The sequence below is a fragment of the Meriones unguiculatus genome (genome assembly GCF_030254825.1).
Source record: "Meriones unguiculatus strain TT.TT164.6M chromosome 13 unlocalized genomic scaffold, Bangor_MerUng_6.1 Chr13_unordered_Scaffold_47, whole genome shotgun sequence".
Lineage (NCBI taxonomy): Eukaryota > Metazoa > Chordata > Mammalia > Rodentia > Muridae > Meriones > Meriones unguiculatus.
In genome coordinates, this window is record NW_026843653.1 from 1218127 (window position 1) to 1223408 (window position 5282).

At 36.2% G+C, this 5282-nt stretch overlaps 1 pseudogene; it reads left to right on the plus strand.

Moving 5' to 3' along the window:
* Window positions 1-236: 236 nt before the first annotated feature.
* Window positions 237-3364, plus strand: LOC132651350 (zinc finger protein 431-like; annotated as a pseudogene).
* The last annotated feature ends 1918 nt before the right edge of the window (window positions 3365-5282 follow it).

Sequence of the window (5282 nt, forward strand, 5' to 3'; positions counted from 1 at the left end):
GAAACACAGGTTTTTGAAGCATGCCTTTTTTTTCAATCTAACCCTTAGGCTTTTTCATCTCCCCTACTGCACATCACGCACAGCACCCAACTATATAACAGTCACACTTCTGTGTCAGAAAATAAATTGAAGAAGCAGTAGAATTATATGATTATATTGACAATGAAGTATAAATTTATATTGTTGCCACTGTTTCTGTTGTACAAATGTATGGCATATTTTAGAATTCAGTGACCTTCAATGATGTGCATGTGAAATTCAGCCAAGAAGAGTGGGCCTTGCTGGAACCTTCCCAGAAGCAACTCTACAAAGATGTGATGCTAGAGACCTGTGAAAACCTCACTGCTATAGGTAAGACTGCAATTTTTCTTTCACTTTTAAAATAAAGAGACAACTCTTACTTTGTTATTGATCCTCTTCTGTTATTCCAATTGAGAATGAGGAGGAATGAGGTAAATAAATCAGGCATGGTTCTAAGGATCACAGATCATAGTGATTTAAGTTTTGCCTTAATAATAACATGATATTTCCAATAATATATATTTTCTCATACTATATTTTAGGCTACAATTGAGATGACCATGATATTGAAGAACATTTTCAAAGTTCTACAAGTAATAAAAGGTAACTTTATGTGCATGTTGACACAGATGTAAATCTTAAATTTTAATGTGTCCTGGAAGTTTGGTGTTTTTTGTTTGTTTGTTTGTTTGTTTGTTTGTTTATTGGCTGCTTTTTATTTTCTGTTTTTGAAATATAATTTTTTCTGGGTATCTGTGATTTTCTTAGACTTACTTGTTAGACCAGCCTGACCTCAAAATCACAGAGATATGCCTGCTTCTGCCTCCACAAGTGCTGGGATTGAAGGCATGTTCCAGCACACATGGCTGTGTCCTGGAAGTTTTAAAGAAAATCAACAGTGTAAAAACAGCACTACTTTAAGTGTACTGATGATCATTAAAATCTCATAATTCCATGTACTTCAATGTCAGGTATCTGATTTGTGTTTACAAGGCACTCCCCTAAGATAGAAGAAAATAAAATAATGTTGTAACAAAAATAACATTTGAATCATATGGACATTACAGCTACTGACTTGAACTGCCAATCTGTTTAGTCTCATTCTGTCTATTCAAATATTGTAAGAGGTATACACACTGAATTGGTGATCAGTATGTGTCCAAAACCTTCTAATAAGCAAAAGTTTCATAGTAGACCCAGTGCTACTCATTTTCGTGCAGTAACATTGTAAAGTTTAGTGAAAGGAGCAGCTTATGAGAATCAAGAATATTGTTGTGGAGAAATCTTAATCCCTATATGACATGTCTATGATGAACAAAAAACAAAATGTTTTAATTCAATGTGGGAATCTTTATTATTTTTGTAAATTAAACTGGTATATCATATGTCAAAATGATTCTAAGACACAGGAACATAGGGTTATTGAAAGAAGCAGTGTCCCTGTCTTTCTCCAAGAACAATTGATTTGGTAGTAGTCCCCACTGTGAGTAAATTTTCTGAATGTGATAAATGGTTACTGTTAATTGGTTTTGCAACTTCACTGAGAATTCATTAGCAAACACATATTGCTGAAAATATCTATGAATACTAGGAATTTGGAACTTCTGCTTGTCTTGGCTCACATTGTAAATGAAGTATCATTCATACAGTACAAAAATTTGTGAATGGGATTGCTGTGGTAAAACTCTGAATTCTTACAATACTCTTCATATATAGGAGAAAACCTCATATAGAAAAATGATGCTATAAAAGTGATCCACATAACAAATGCTCTTACCATCACAGGGATCTTCAAAAATACCCATAATGAAGGTGAATACCGTGAAAGTAAATAAAGTGATAAAACTTTAAAATTTGATTCTTCTTTACCATTAGACCAAATTAGGATATTAATTCATATAGATAAATATATTTATTAGTGTAATGAAATCACTGTGGTAAATCTTTCACATGTGTCAATTTTCTTTGCAGGCATGAATATAGTCATACTGGAGAGAAACCCTTTAAATGCACTGTATGTCGTAAAGCCTTCCCGTATACAACTTTTCTCATACGGCATAAAAGAACACACACTGGAGAGAAACCTTACGAATGTAACCAGTGTGGTAAAGCCTTTGCAGAAAAGAATAATCTCATACAGCATAAAAGAACACACACTGGAGAGAAACGTTATGAATGTAACCAGTGTGGTAAAGCCTTTACACGAAACAGTCATCTCATAAGACATAAAAGAACACACACTGGAGAGAAACCTTATGAATGTAACCATTGTGGTAAAACCTTTGCAGAAAACAGTACTCTCTTAAGCCATAAAAGAACACACACTGGAGAGAAACCTTATGAATGTAACCAGTGTGGTAAAACCTTTGCAGAAAAGAATAATCTCATACGGCATAAAAGAACACACACTGGAGAGAAACCTTATGAATGTAACCAGTGTGGTAAAGCCTTTGCAGAAAACAGTACTCTATTAAGCCACAAAAGAACACACAGTGGAGAGAAACCTTATGAATGTAACCAGTGAGGTAAAGCCTTTGCACAAAACAGTGCTCTCATAAGCCATAAAAGAACACACACTGGAGAGAAACCTTACGAATGTAACCAGTGTGGTAAAGCCTTTGCAGAAAAGAATAATCTCATACAGCATAAAAGAACACACACTGGAGAGAAACGTTATGAATGTAACCAGTGTGGTAAAGCCTTTACACGAAACAGTCATCTCATAAGACATAAAAGAACACACACTGGAGAGAAACCTTATGAATGTAACCATTGTGGTAAAACCTTTGCAGAAAACAGTACTCTCTTAAGCCATAAAAGAACACACACTGGAGAGAAACCTTATGAATGTAACCAGTGTGGTAAAACCTTTGCAGAAAAGAATAATCTCATACGGCATAAAAGAACACACACTGGAGAGAAACCTTATGAATGTAACCAGTGTGGTAAAACCTTTGCAGAAAAGAATAATCTCATACGGCATAAAAGAACACACACTGGAGAGAAACCTTATGAATGTAACCAGTGTGGTAAAGCCTTTGCAGAAAACAGTACTCTATTAAGCCACAAAAGAACACACAGTGGAGAGAAACCTTATGAATGTAACCAGTGAGGTAAAGCCTTTGCACAAAACAGTGCTCTCATAAGCCATAAAAGAACACACACTGGAGAGAAACCTTATGAATGTAACCAGTGTGGTAAAGCCTTTGCACAAAACAGTGCTCTCATAAGCCATAAAAGAACACACACTGGAGAGAAACCTTATGAATGTAACCAGTGTGGTAAAGCCTTTGCACAAACCAGTACTCTCTTAAGCCATAAAAGAAAACACACTGGAAAGAAACCTTATACGTATACTCAACATGATAAAGCCCTTGCACAACAGAGTAGTCTCCAAAAACATGAAAAAACACACAGTGGAGAGAAGCCTGGTGAGGGTAATTAGTGTGATAAATTCTTTGCATGTAACAATCATCTCCTAAGACAACAACACATTCTGGAGGGAAACCATATGAATATAATTATGTGGCAAAGCCTTTGCATATAACATCTCTTAATACATAAAAGAACACATACTGGAAAGAAGCTGTCTCACTGCATCCAATGTGAATAAACTTTTGCACTTCAGAATCATCTTCAAACTCATGAAAGATATCCTAATGGACAGAAAGCCTATGAGTCCTTTTAACATGGTGAAACCATTCTATATTTGTACAATCTTCATCATCATGAAAGGATTCATACTTGAGAGAACTTATGAATATGTTAAAATAGTGAGGCCTTGCACAAATCTAGAGTCGTCATCATCATCATAAAATTATCCTTACTGGAGAGGAATTCTGTGACTATAAGCAAGGTGGAAAGCCCTTTGTGTACTTTGGTCCACTGAGATGCAACAGAAGTGTAAAACTAGCTCATTGGAAATGACCTCACTTTTCTGAAGGGGAAAGGGAATAGAGGCAATAAGAATGGAGGGTAGTAATGGGGGAGTGAAAGGGGGGAGACTTAAATTGGAATGTAAAGTAAATAAACTCATTTTTTAAAAGAATACAATGGATAGTGAATATGAATTACACGCAACAGTATTATATGATAAGGTGTTTATGGAAGACTTATTGATAATCCTGATTCTCAACATTTAGTGTTTTCTTTTTTTTTCCTACTCCATCATTTATTTTTCCATAATATGTAAGAACAAAGCATCGAGAGCATGATAAAGTGGGGAGCAGAGAGTGTTTTAATCATCACCTCTTGAAGGATGGAGTACATTTAGATAGTTTCAAGGTTGAGGGCCATTACCTCCCTACACAGATGTGAAGGGGTTGCTCGACTCCCTACCCTTCCCTCTTTTTCAGCACCCCTGGGGCAAGCTGTGAAACTCATGGTGTTCCCCTGAGAAAGGTATTGCATGCCTTCTTCTGCCATTGTGCAATCACAAAGGACAGGACACAGAACTTATCATATTATAGCATATCTTAGGGAACAAAAATACATTACAAGGAACAAAGATCAAACTTAATTGCCGCACTTTACACAAGAAACTGTTAGTTCAGTGGATGAATATGTAGGAAATGAACTTTCACCAGCCAGGAAGTTCTCTGAGAGTGTCACAAGATTGGTAGCCTGTAGAAGTTTCTTTGTGTACATCTACCTATTGTTCCAGGGGTACTATTGAAAAAAATCACTTTTTTTTCTATGTATGACTGCTTCTGGCCTAGATGGGTAACCATGTCAAGGGTGTGTTTTCTCTGCCTGACTTCATCTGGAGAGTATCTTTAGACATGGAAACCACCAATCAAATTTGATGGATGGCCTTTGACACAGATCCCTGATAACTCTCCCCTCCCTTCAAATATAGGATAATTTGGTTCTGTGTTCTTGTTCTTCTTATTCATATAATAGGAATGTGCTGTTTAATGCAAATCTAGCATTCTTGAATTTCCTAGTATTAAACAATTATCTACACCTATGCTTGGAACATCCCTGGTACTCCCCAAGGGATACAAGCCACTGTGTTCTGTTTTCTGGAATTAAAGTTGAACTTACTTTCTGAAGTGATTCCCAGAGTGGCTAACCAATGTTATGCTTGTGAGCTTTCCAAGCTTTATACTACTCATCTTCTGCCCCTCATGCCTTCCTGGGCTGGTGGGAAACAGCCATCCAGGTAGCAAGAGAATCACATTCTCTGAAATGCCTGTGATAAAATATTTCAGACTGCATAGCATTTCAAATTTCACATGTTTCTGGATTTGAGATGGTCA